Raw genomic sequence first — 14,386 nt, 5'->3', positions numbered from 1 at the left:
ATTAAAAAATAAACATTTACATAAAATAACTCTTACGTAACAACTAAGTTGTCATCTGTCATCTGAATTCTAAAGCTAAAGTGTTCCTTTGATCGCTTTGGTCAATCGACACTTCCCTGGCTCTGTTGAATTGTTGTTGCTTTTTGGAAAACTGTTGTATAATTTGTGTATTTAGATTATTTGGTTAAGTCGTTTAATATTTTATTTTGTTCATTTACTACTTTCACCTACGATTTCCAGAAAGGTTCAACGACGTCCCTCACAAAGATGAATCCGAGTGCTCCAAGTGCTCCGATGGCCTTGTTGTACGTAGGTGATCTTCATTCAGACGTTACGGAGGCCATGCTATTCGAGAAACTGAGCCCTGCTGGTCTAATTGTCTCCATCCGAGTGTGTGGGGACATGATGACCAGTTGCTCACCTGGATATGCATATGTGAACCTTCAGCAGCCATGCTGAGCGTGCTTTGGATATGATGAACTTTAACGTCATCAAAGGCAGGCCTATGCGCATTATGTGGTCCCAGAAAGACCCCTTTCTGAGGAAGAGCAGAATTGGCAACATCTTCCTCAAAAACCTGGACAAGTCTATTGACTGCGGAGCCCTTTATGACACATTCTGCAACTTTGCCATTCCTTTCCTGCAAGGTGATTTGTGATGAGAACGGCTCTAAGGGCTACGGCTTTGTACACTTTGAGAGCGGCGAGGCTTCGGAGAGAGCCATTGAGAAACTTAATGGCATGATGCTCAATGACCGCAAAGTGTTCATTGGCTGCTTCAGGTCTCGCAAGGAGTGTGAGGCTGAGATGGGAGCCAGGGCCAAGGAGTTCCCCAGTGCGTACATCAAGAACCTTAGAGAGGACATGGACGACATGGTTAGCATTAAGGCTAAAACCCCACACTAATACAACGCAAGGAAACCCTAGAACTGGAACTGAGACCTACTGGTCTAGTATGTCGGTCTGCATAGTGGGTACAACTGTTCTAACAAGTGCTGGATGGCTCTTTGGCATCACAATTTGGTGATAGGCTGTGTGTTCACTCGAGTGTGCGGTGTGTGTTGAGTGTTGACGTGCCCCTTTGTCCCAGGCCTGTTTCCTCCGCCATGCAAGGCATCGGCGACCTGTCACAGCCGATCATCATCTCACGCCCGGCCTGGCTGTCAGCAACATCACCATCCCCAGCGACTCAAGAGGACGAGGACGACACCGATGCCTAGGTCCCGCCCACCAGGTGCCCTTGCCGTGACCTCTCACACCCCTGCTGTTCCACCTGCTGCTCCACTGCAACTCAAGTCTTTTTAAATCCATTATGAAATCCTTCCTAACAGTTTCCCTGCTGTTGCTCATCTTGTGGTTTAATCCTTCCTCCCCTTCCTTAGCCCCACCTTCCAGCTGCGGCGTGAGCCAATAGGCAAACGTCATCACCTGCGTGACTGTGCAGGACTTAGACTCGTCCACATGCAGACCGCTCAGTCCCAAGTGTCTGCCCCAAGCGTCGTGTAGAACACCGCCGACCTGCCCAAGTCACTGGCCATGGTCATGCCTTTGGTGAAGGCCTTGCCCTGGGAGGGTGTTGTTCCTAAATCCCCAGTCAGCTGTTAAACATTCAAATATAAAATAAAGATGCAAACTTCAGAATTAGTACAAGAGAATAGCTGGTCCTGTTCTTTATTGCAGGTTAATGTTAAGCATTATTGAGGCACCATCATATGTCTAAGAATAAAACAAAGAACCCACATTTTTATACTAATGTTAATTTAAAAAATGTATTATGCTGCACTTGTCCTGAATTAATTTATTATAACCATATTAGATTCTAGTCCATGACTAGCATGTCAATCAAAGCTTTATCCAGCTGCTTTTGTAACCTTTTCAAGAACAGAACACACTAACATCTCAATTCTAAAATGCGTTGCAGTAAAGCAACACATTAAAGGTTATTTGGTTGTACTAGTCTATTGATCCTATAGGTCAGTGGCTATCAAGAATTGATCAAGCAGTTTTACTGGGTGTGTCTGTAAAAAGAACTACAGCTCTCAGTGAGCTCATTTTTTGGTTTAAGATTAATCGTCATGAAAATAATTGCGATTAAAGCTGTGTCTGTTTAATTCAACTATTATACTATAAACCTAATATTTTAAAAGGGCTGGCAACTTTCTAGATCAGATTACAACATGAGTGTTAAGTAGAGGTGCTGTAGCTATACAGAATACAAATGCCGCCAACACTGTAGTGTAAAGGATTACAAATAGAATTTTTAGGCCCATTGCCTCAACCTCCAGCTCGAGATACCCAGGGTATGGTGTATTGAGCCCATTAGTGGCTGTCAATTTAACACAACCTATAGTGGGCAACATATCCTCATCTTCCCCATATAAATGCATTCAGAAAAATTGCTCCGTAAGAGTACTCACTTGATTATTATTCTCCAACAGGTAAGGAGTAACAACATTGCAAATCTTGAGCTCTACTAGAGGACATGTTCCAATAACACACTGCAATAATTGATCACAGGAGGGTTGTGTACTAGCTGAGTAAATGGGGTGAGTCAGGCAATCTGGGGGAACAACAACTGGGGGGTCTCGTTTCCCTGGGAGCTAGAGAACACTGGGTTTGCATTTCTTATGCTTCACTTCTGTGGGCAGTTCTTTGCAATATGCCTTGGAACCTCACATTTGAAACAGACTGGTTGCACATCCAACGGATACTTTGGCTGTGAATTCGGTCTGCTAGCAGTACTACTTTTCTGTACTGTGAGGTCTTTAGCTGCTTTAGTTAATTCAACTATGGCACGGCTCTGCTATCACTTTAAGGACGTCCTCCAGAGTGACTGACATTAGTTCTTGCACTTTATGAGCTGCACACTGTGCTCGACTAGTACTACTACCACCTCTCAACTTTACAGCTTTGGCTTTAACTAAGGACTCCTCTAGAAACCACAAATAAGCCTCCTCCCGCACCTCCATCACAGAGGATTCTGGGTTGTTTTGCACATATCTGCAAAGCTCTCTCCTAAGAGAAGAATCTGACTCCCTCTATGAACTGATCCCTTAGTGCCAATCTCTCATCAACTACGACACCACTTCAGTAGCAAGCTAAGGGCTTGCGCCAAGGCATGTGAAAATTCTCTTATGTCTTCACCCTCCTGCTGTTTACAGCTGTAAAAACAATGCAACAGTTGGGGTACACTGTGATTGTCTGAAAATGCTTCTCTGAGGTAGGTTAACTAGTCACTAGCATTATCAAGGTCAGCACTGCTGCACATACATGCCTCTTCTAGAGCCAGACCTCTTAGCAGGGACATAAAATCATACTGGTCATGGTCAGACTGATTCCTATCATCTGGTCGACATCTTCAGTGAAATCATCGACAGGCCTACCATCTTTCTCAAGCTCGCCACAAAATGGGGGAATATGCTTCTCCATGGGAACATAAACATAAAATCTATCGTAGCCATAGCTTCCTCATGTTTAGTATGCAACTCCCTAATTTGTTCTTGCAACTGTGATTCTTGTTCACCTGACTGTGATACTGTACAAACTTCAGTCTTTACAGTCCCTACTACGAGCTTGGTGAAGGATAGGAGTTGATGATGAGTTGGCTGGCACAGTCCCTCTGGCCTAAAGTTCCTGTCGTTGTCCTGTTGCGTCACAACGATGATCTCTGTAGCTCTGACGTGGTATCAAAACAGTTGTAACCAGACACCAGAACACCACTCGGTCTCCCACTAAATGCCAACCTGCTCTTCAGCACTACCGCATTAGGTACTTCACTCTATACTTGCACATAAAAAAAAAAACCCTTTAGTTCCACTTAGCTACTTGGAATACTCCACTCCTGGTAGCAAGTTTTATGGCCTGTGAATATTTGAGACCCAATGGGACATTCCTTTCCTATACATACATGAGAGTAAGAGGAAACCAGGCACATCAATTGAAAATATATGTATTTCTCTTTTTTAAACTTCCTGTAGTACACACAAGCTAGTGTACACATAATATGTCAGTGGCTGTTTGGAAATTTAAAAAAAAAACAAAAAAAAAAACTATGCTTCCACACTGTAGTGTGAAGGATTACAATTAGAAAGCATCTTCTAAAATGATCGCTGACCTGTTGTGCCTGTACTTACTTTGTTAACATGTGCTAAACTCCACAACACACGTAGGCTAAACACTGGAACTTATCTGCGCTCACTCACAGTAGCTACACAAACTAACTAAACAGAAAAGAACATATTCACTTTTCCACTGACCGTATACAATTATTTTCTATGTCCCTTATTACAGAAGCGTCAACAAACTAAACTAAAATAAAGTCCCAAAACAACTGCCTTCCGGTTGGTCCTAAACAGATAGAAAGGTTCATGGAAGGTGAACCTGCAACACTGATGGAAAACTCCAACCTTTATCTTACAACTCATGCACGCACACACCCACAAAATCATTCAACAACCCTTTTGTTAGACGGCTAAAACAAATCTTAAATCTTTACTGTGTTGGTAAGGGAATAATCCAAGGTTTTTTCACCTTTTTCTTAAAACTCACAAAAAGGCAACTCACAGGAGCAAAATGTTCCTTGTTCGTTTATTGGTAAACATGTTAATCCCGCTTGTTATCGCGATGGCACCACCTGGTGGTTTTAAAGGTACCACGACCTATTTGTTCCACCAGCTTTGTGTAGGCACAACCGATAATCACCCGGTTACATGTACAACCCAAAATGCATCTAAAATAAACATCAGAAATCATAAGTGCATTAACACTTTGTAGGACTGCGATAGGTTGGATAACAACAGAACACTTGTCCCGCCATATAAGCGAAATGAACGCCTGCTTAGGTCTCCAAGTGGCCACCAATTGGCTCCCCAGAGCACTTAAATGTATTTACAGCTCTGGAAAAAAATGAGAGACCACTACAAAATGATCAGTTTCTCTAGTTTTACAATTGATGTGTATGAGTTTGACCAGGCTGAGTAGTTTTGTTTTATCCCATAAACTACTGGCAACATGTCTTCCAAATTCCAGATAAAAATATTGTATTTTAGAGCATGTTCTTTATGAAAATGACTAATGGTCAAAATAACAAAACAGTTACAGAAATTTCAGACCACAAATAATGCAAAGAAAACAAGCATTTACAAACAACACGGTACTAATATTTCTACTTTGGATGAGTCAAGAATCAATATTTGGTGGAATAACCCTGATTTTTAATCACAGCTGTCATGCATCTTGGTATGCTTTCCACCAGTCTTTCACATTGCTGTTGGGTAATTTTATGCCACTCCTGGCACAGACATTCCAGGAGCTCGGCTTTGTTTGATGGCTTGTGACCATCCATCTTCCTCTTGATTACATTGCAAAGGTTTTCATTGGGGCTCAGGTCTGGAGATTGGGCTGGCTATGAAAGGGTCTGGTGGTCCCTCATCCACACTTTGATTGACCTGGCTGTGTGACATGGAGCATTGTCCTGTTGAAAAAAATAAATAAAAAATCATCAGAGTTGGGGAACATTGTCATTGTATTTATTTATTTATTGTCCTATGCCAGGGGAGTCAAACTCAAATACACAGTGGGCAAAAATTAAAAACTTGGACAATGTTTTGCTTAAACATTGAATCTGGAACAAGCAAAGTTTAATACTATAGACACACGTGAAATCAAATGTCAAATCAAAGACATCTGTGGCATTCATTTTTTAAATAAATGTTTTTAAAAATCTTATGCCTCTTTCTTTATTTGTAGCCTTATGAGTTAAATTTCAATGGTAACCTTTTTTTTCACAGGCTAACAATAATAATAATAATAATAATAATAATAATAATAATAATAATAATAATTTCCTTCAATGAAAATCCACCCATTCAAGTCCATGCTTTGGAGTAGCGAGGAAAAGTGCATAAAGAAAACATTCATTCAAGCTCAGTTTGCTACTCTCTGATCTACTCTGATGCACACTGGTCCAAGCCAGATACCTGACATCTCTTCTTGGATGCTAGCTCATCAATGTTTGGGGTCAGGCTCTGAGCTGAGAAAATCCTCAGGATTGAGTGAAGGTGTTCATCAGTGAGACGACTCCTGTGTGATGTTTTTCTCATCTTCATCAAGGAGAATAGTTGCTCACACAGATATGTGCTGCCTAACATAGAGAGCATTGGAGCAGCTGGGGCATTGTGTCATGGATGTAATGTGGAAACTGTGCAGCGCCCACAGCGTCATACTTTGACTTCAGCGTGTCACTATACTGGAGTTCAAGCAGCTCCATTTGGAGGTTAGTTGGTGGGCTTTCCATATCAACTGCAAAAGGATTACTAAGCAGTTAAAACCTACATTTCTGGGCATCAAAGTCAGCAAATTGCCAGGTCACTCGGCACTGAGTAACTTGAGTTTTTCAGCAAACTGTGCACTTGGGAACATGGCAGTAGAGCTCTGCATTTTTATGGTTTGGCCATAAAATTGGCCACAGGCACAATTTTGTTTTAAAAGCCCTCACTGCAACATACATGTCTGTGATGACATGGCCCTGACCCTGAAGCTGCAAGTTGTGCAGCTGGTGGCATGAGGTTGCTAATGAATGTCAACAGAGGAGGGGGCGTTTGTGGGTCCTGATTGACACGCCAATGCACCAGCAGAGCATTCTGGGATTTGTAGTATTAGCGGTGAATTCACTGTCTACCGGTGGGCCAGCTCTAGTAGACATATAGTATTTTCTCGCAGGCCAAATATAATTACACTGTGGGCGAGATTTGGCTTGCGGCCCTGAGTTTGACATCTATGTCCTATGCTATTGCAATGGCGACTCAGATTTTTGCTTAGGGCTTCATAAAGACTTGGGACAGCCCTGGCATCACAGTTTTGTGCACAGGAAAATCATCAAACCTGTTAACTGCGCTACCAGGGTTTTTCAAGTAACTGTACAAATAAATTGCAAACACAATTTCTTTTAGAACTTGGATCCAGTTACATTTTATGAGTGCCAAAATGTAATGAATCACAGCAATTTAAAAAATCGCCTTATTAGTTGTGACTCTAGAATCCTTTACACCTAGAAAATTACAGAAATTACATCTTTGATCTTGCGCTCAAAATCCTCCACATGCTTACTAGATTCACTGCCTGCACACTTTCTTAAGGAAATCCTACCTGAAGTAATTGAACCTTTTCTAAATTTAATAAACTCCTCCTTGAACCTTGGCTACATCCCTAAACCATTCAAATTACCAGTAATCAGACCACTTATCAATAAATCTAACGTCGACCCATGTCAGCTGTCAAACTACAGGCTGATCTCAAAGCTTACATTTATTTCCAAGATCCTAGAAAAAGCTGTAGCTCAGCAGCTAAGCTCATATCTGAATCAGTACCAGATACATGAAGTTTTTCAGTCAGGGTTTAGGCTTAATCACAGTACAGAAACAGAACTAAATAAAGTAGTTAATGACCTGTTGTTGGCTTCTGACCTTGGTTAGGTCTCTGTGCTTATAATGCTTGAACTGCGTGCAGCATTTGACAATATAGATCACAACATTTTACTAGATCCTGAGAGTGCTACGAGTGTTCAGGCCTGTCCGAGCCATCAACAGAGCAAAGGGACTCAAGGTACTGCCCGTTGTGCCTGTGCCCATGCGTGCCACACGCCTCTCTCCTGCCATCCCTGATAACTGCCTCTCTGCCCGTCTGACCAGAACATGGTGCAGTGTGTGTTCGTGGCTATCAGGACCATCGGGAACATCATGATTGCCACCGCTCTGCTTCAGTTCATGTTCGCCTGCGTTGGCGTCCAGCTCTTTAAGGTGCTCTCTGCTCCCCGTGCACACGTACCACCCCCTGCACCTCCCTTACTTCGTAATGACACCAGCAATACATGAATTGCACTTATGACTTGTCTCACTTTTGACAAAGTAGGTGCTCTTGTGGGTGCTGTTGAGAGTAAATGTTACATTTTGTATCGCAGGGCAAATTTTATTGCCGCACAGATGAGGCAAAACACACACTGAAGCAGTGCAAGTAAGCACTACTTAGGGAAGGTGTCTGTGTGTTATCAAATGGCAATGATTCATTGATTCTGTGTTGTTCTCATAGTGTGTGTGTGTGTGTGTGTGTGTGTGTGTGTGTGTGTGTGTGTGTGTGTGTGTGTGCGTGTGTTTGCATGTAATGCAGAGGCACATTTGTGGTATATAAAGATGGTGATGTGACTCACCCGATCATGCGCCAGCACTTCTGGCTCAACAGCGAGTTTAACTTTGATAACGTGCTGATGGGCATGATGGCCCTCTTCACTGTCTCCACCTTTGAGGCTTGACCCACGTAAGTCTCCACAATGATGTGATCCCATGTCAAAGGGCAAAGGTCAACTAAGCACATATTTCCTCCCCTGGGTTACACTTGTTCTCTTCTGTTTCATGATTTCCCTCAGACTCCTTTACAAGGCCATCGATGCCAACGGGGAGAACCATGGCTCATTCTACAACTACCGCGTGGAGATATCCATCTTCTTCATCGTCTATATCATCATCATTGCCTTCTTCATGAGGAACATCTTCGTGGGTTTTGTCATCATCACACTCCTCCACTATTCATGCTATGTCATGCTGTAACTGAAGCTAGTTATTTGGCCATTTGTCTTGTCCCCAGCATTATTTCATGGATGCCTGGAATTTCTTCAATGCTCTCATTGTGGTGGGGAGTGTGGTGGAAATTGTGGTTACAGAGTTCATTGTGAGTGTCCAGTCTGCTTTCATACTGTTACTATCAATATAGAAGTATAGAAAATGTATTGGCTGTAACATTGAGACTGAGACATAAAACCAGAAAACATGACTAGAAGTAGAGGAACAAGCACCACAGCAGGACAGGTTACTTAGGGGAAAACTCAAAACAGGTGTTAAGAACAGTTAGAACAAAGCATATTACAGGGTGGAAACAAAAAAGAACAACAAATCCACATGGCACTAGCACCACGGCAACCATGATGTCAGGGTGGGGAAACTATGGCAGTGGCATACCTGCCATACAGTATCGTATGATTTCTCAGAAATATTCTCATTAGTATTTTAGATTATTATTTCATTAGAATCATTATTTATAATCAGTAATCAGCAAAAATTATTTACAACTATATACTTGTCATAATCATCACTGCAATTGAATTTTTAAGACTGTCCAGAAGGTGATATTATTGCAAGTTTATAAACTTGGAGATCTACTAGACATTAGGCACAGCAATCAGATAATCTTACTCATAGAAATTCTTTATATAGCCTCTGCCTCTCTTACTTCCTTTTCCACAGAGCTCTGAAGACAGTTCTCGGGTGTATATCGCTTTCTTCTGTCTGTTTCGTGTGATGAGACTGGTTAAGATGCTCAGCAAGGGGGAGGGCATCCGCACACGCCTCTGGACCTTTGTGAAATCTCTTTAGGTCAATGGTCACTGCAACAACAACAAAAAACCCCTCAGTTTCTTCTCTCTACCTGAACACACAAAAGCTGAGAATTCAAATGAGATTTTTTTCTTCTGTTTTCTTCTGTTTGTCCCAAAGGCCCTCCCTTATGTAGCGCTGCTCATCGCCATGATCTTCTTCATCTATGCTGTGATTGGCATGCAGGTGGGTGGGGGAGGGAATACAGATTCTGATGAGTGTGAACATACAAATACACGTCATTTGAAGAGCACCGAATATGAACCCACTGCTGTGCAGGCATCTCAGGGACATGGTGCTTGCCTGACTGTCTTTCTCCCTAGCAGACATTGGAGCAGAGGAGCCAGCAGGAGGCACAGCAGTGGAGTCATTGTGGACCTCACAGCCCGCGGGAGCGTAGACAAAACTGCACTCAGGTTGGATGAGTCTCATCCCCACCTGTGTGCGTGTGTGCTCGTGTTTGTGTGTGTGTGCGTACATAGGTGTGCCACGGGCGAGGCTTGGCAGGAGATTATGTTGGCCAGATTGCCAGGGAAACGCTGTGATCCAGAGTCGGACTACGAGCCCGGCAAGGAATTCACCTGCGGCAGCAACTTTGCCATCATCTATTTCATCAGCTTCTTCATGCTCTGTGCTTTCTTGGTAATGCACAATTCTTTTACTTTCATGTGAATTTAATTCAGATGCTTACATTCCTCTTTATTTGCTGTGTCCATTTATCACCTTTCCCAGATTATCAATCTCATTGTTGCTGTCATCGTGGACAATTTTGACTACTTGACACATGATTGGTCGATTCTGGGATTGCATCACTTGGATGAGTTCAAAAGGATCTGGTCAGAGTATGATCCCGAAGCCATGTAAGGCCCACCTCCATAAGTAAGCCCCACCTCCATAAGTAAGATACACCTCCATAAGTAAGCCCCACCTACATAAGTAAGCTCCACCTCCATGTCTCGCTTTGCCGTCTCTCTTCATCGTCCACTTTTCTCACTCCAGCATTCTTCACAGGGTTTCACAAAGCACTTGGACGTGGTGGCCCTGCTTAGGACTATCCAGCCTCCTCTGGGCTTTGGGATGCTCTGTCCCCACCGTGTGGCCTGCAAGGTACTGCACACGCTCATGCACTCAGACAGACACAGACACAGACACACACACACACACACACACACACACACACTAGGTGAGCCATTCTTGACCTACTTACCTGCAGCAGACAAAACACAGATGCATTCATTGCTGTCTGTGGACTCCTGCCAGCAGCAAGGTACAGTATCAACTCATGGTCACCTGGAGCTTCTGGGCCATCTTTGATTTGCTGATAGTATCATTCTAAGTGTCTTTTTGCTTGGCAAATATTTGTGTGTACTATATTAGTGTCATTCATAAGAATGCAGAGGACAGAAAGAGGCTTCCTCTATGAAACTGCCATGTGTCAGCCATTGTGGTGATGAAGTTAAAGGGCGCTCTGTTATTTCCATAATTAATTTTGGACCATTTTGTTGCATCAGCAGCAGTTATGGTTCAGATACTGTAACGGTAATTCCAGGTTTACATTTGTAATGTCAGGTTTACATTACATTACAAATGTCGGTATGCATCAGTTTATTTCCAGAGCTTATCACAGAAGAGACCTTCTCTGTTTCAGAGCCATACTTTAGCATTGGTTCCATTTATTTCAATGCCATATTTTATATATGCACACTAGGCCTGCAGCTATAGGATATTTTAGTAATCGAGTATTCTCTCGATTATGGCATCAACTAACTGATTTTTCAGATAAGTAATACTTTGCTTTATTAAAGAGCAATTGGAAATATACAAAAAGAATAAGAAAAGTCTCTTAAAATAAACAACTTGTCACGATCAGTCCCTTTCATCTTCGGTGTTCCGTGTTTTCCCTGTCTTGTGTTTAGCTCTGTTCCGTTCCATAGTTTGATTTTGTCCTCACCTTGTTTGATTGCTTACACCTGTCCTTCGTTTCTAGTTTTGTGAAGTTGAATATATTTAAACCCTGCCTTGTTCCCTTAGATTTTGCTGTTCATTTGAATTATTGAATTTTGACTGATTGGTCTATGTGTTTAGTTCATTGAATGTTTGCATGTTTATTCGTATGGTTGTGTTGGTTTGTGCTCCGTGTTTCCTAGCTCTGAGTTTTCCCTAGCCTTAGTTATAGCCTGCTTCCCTGTTTGCTTTCGTGCCTTTGTGTGTTTGTTTTGTTTAATCATGTATCGCCTCGCTCTCTGTGTTGGCTCTTTGACCCTGGACTGCCTAAACGACTGATTTTGTATTTGCCCCTATTAAATCTCGCTCTTCTCCGCACATGTCTGCCTCCTTACCGCTCAACGTTACACAGCTAAACAAAACAGAAGACTTGTTTGAATGAGTTGAATGCCAAATACAAAACAGTTTGCTTTACACCCATAAAAAATATAATCCAGGTAAAACTAAGTATTTGTGTGAAATCAGAAGTAGTTTATTACTTCCTCAGTGTAAAAAATGTGACAAACTGCATTTGTTCAATTCATTCATTCAAAATACAATTTTACGTAATGGAACTTACTCCAGTCCATTAACTATAATACCTACTCCAAAAATGTCAAATTCAATGTCTCTGCCAATAAACATGATGAGAAGTCACTCCAGCATAATTATACACCACTGAAGTGATTTAATGTCACATAGTGAACTAGCTGACCTTCCTCTTGAACTGTCCGAGCTCAGGGGTTAAGGTAATTGACTTATAATCAGAAGGTTGCTGGTTCAAGTGCCACCACTGCCAAGCTGTTGGACCCCTGAGCAAGGCCCTTAACCCTCAGTTTCTCAAGTTGTACTCGGTTGTAATTGTAAGTTGCTTTGGATAAAAGCATCAGCCTGTGAGGGGGTTGAGATGGGAGGTGGCCCAAAGACCACTGCTGCAGGAAGGACAACCAATCAATATAAAGGACCAAATGTGACAGGCATATGGTCAATGCCCACCCTGACGCCCCCTATAAATCATGTCATGTTGTCAAGCCCAGTCCCTCTGTTTTCATGATGAAGAGCTATCATTTCAGCTCCATATCACCAGCTTGTTTCAATACAAGCTGATATAAGAGTATCTGATGGAAATGTCCACCATTGAGGTTTCAGTGCAGTGTTGAACACATCTACCTTTCTCACACTGAACCTCTTAGGTCTGGAAATCAGAGTGAACAGAGAAACTGGACAAGCACCGTTTCGTCTGCTTGGCTTCAGAATCATTTGCATCTATATAGGAACCAAAAATTATAAACCTCATGATTGCACATTTGATATTCCTACATTTTATTTCCTGCTTGGAAATGTGCTATATTGTAGAGATAAGGGTTTCTTCAGCAATAATGAGGCACTTCCAAAAGGCTCCACAACACTCAGAGGAAGGACAGCAGCCTTAACTCAATGATCTATGCAATTCAGCATTTTATTTATTTATGCTAGCATATATGACTGTTAGAATAAAGGCCTATTGAAACAAAGAAAAACGGATGCGACTTTTAATGTCGTAGAATGCTCACATCATATTTGAAACATATATTTCTCTTATCTTTTATATGGCAAATATGTGGCAGAGATGTTTTTAACATCATCAACTAAACAAAACAAACAGGCAACCAAAGAAAAATATAAACATTCTGGCTTTAAGCAATGAAAGCTAGATAACTAATGCTTTGCGGTTGTTCCCAGGCATAAACAGACTAGGATACATTTAGATAAACAAAAACGACTACAAACACTGACCACGTGTTATGAATGTACTCACTCTTAATGAGCCCTCCATGTGTTTTCTTACATTTCTACATTTTTATAGTCAGTGATTTGCTTTTTATAGCCAGTCCTTTTCAAACAGTACTGAAATGTAGATATCAAGAAGGTGGAGCTTGACATTGTGGGCCTAAAAAAATTAGCCCAAGAAGATCTAATTAGTGGAGTATTTCACTGATTTCAGTGTATGTAATATGTCAGAATGTGCTTGCTAGATAGGCTGTGTGAATCTGCAGCTTGTGGCTAGATCAAATCAGTCCATCTTAGCCAATTTGTATTTTTATTATGACCTTTAAGTGATGCTATTGTTCTTGGGTCCACAGAAGTCCAAAATAATCTGCTTCAATGCATTTCTTAACTACATATAAGAAGGTTTGAATGGTAAGAATATGGTATTGATGATTATGATTAGGATTTAGCCCCACTAGCCCATTTATAACAGCTGCCCCTGTGTATGTATATGTCCTACAGTAACTATACGGCTTGCTGTGATTTTTATTCATGCTTTTTATTGAAATACCATAAGATATTGGGATATTATTGCGATATCAGGCTAACTGAAATGTTCAGTCAAGGTTAAGGCTGGTTTTCAGCATTGCACAAGGGCTGTCTTCAGACCACGGATGTGCAGGCCAGGAGGCTACACTGCCACGACAGCTGTCCTGCTCTTCCAGGTCGAACGGCTCAGGCGTCCTCACACTCAGTTCATCCAGGTCAAGTAAGAGCTTCATCTGTTACTGTTCTGTTACTGTACTGTTAGCTTCATCCAGGAAGGTCCGAGATTGGGCTGGCTCAGAAGGAGGAACATCGTGTGGCAGAAAGTCCAAAGCAGAGGGCAAGAGAGCAGCTCCGCGTCCAGCCGAAGGCGCAGATGCACACTTGCGGCTTTGTGGATTTGTGTCCATTTTAAGATCAGGCGAGCAACTTCTAGCTTTGTCCCGGACAGTCAAAGTGTGGTCCAGCTCATAAATGGGCACACCAGGTAGGTCAAAACACATCAGTAAAGAAGTAGGGCTGTTTCTAGTTGAAAATGAACACTTGGAACTTCGTGGAGTGGCAAATAGGGTGTCCAGATTCAAACAGATTTCCTCAACAGGCGTCATCATAAGGCTTCTTGGTGTAGTCATTGCTGAATTTCTTGATTGCCATATCGGGAATCTCTGGGTTTGGGAAATAGCTGTC

General features: G+C 42.1%; 3 pseudogenes; all 3 read left to right on the top strand.

Moving 5' to 3' along the window:
• The first annotated feature begins 267 nt into the window (after nt 1-267).
• On the top strand, nt 268-905 carry LOC145657956 (polyadenylate-binding protein 1A pseudogene; annotated as a pseudogene).
• Nucleotides 906-954: 49 nt separating this feature from the next.
• LOC145657955 (voltage-dependent L-type calcium channel subunit alpha-1D-like) lies at nt 955-8,599 on the top strand (annotated as a pseudogene).
• A 747-nt stretch (nt 8,600-9,346) lies between these two features.
• LOC145657954 (voltage-dependent L-type calcium channel subunit alpha-1D-like) lies at nt 9,347-14,114 on the top strand (annotated as a pseudogene).
• Nucleotides 14,115-14,386: the final 272 nt, after the last annotated feature.

Source organism: Electrophorus electricus, chromosome 5, assembly GCF_041902795.1.
Source record: "Electrophorus electricus isolate QZ-2024a chromosome 5, ASM4190279v1, whole genome shotgun sequence".
NCBI lineage: Eukaryota > Metazoa > Chordata > Actinopteri > Gymnotiformes > Gymnotidae > Electrophorus > Electrophorus electricus.
Note: the sequence above shows the minus strand (reverse complement) of the source record. Positions and strands in the feature narration are given on the sequence as shown.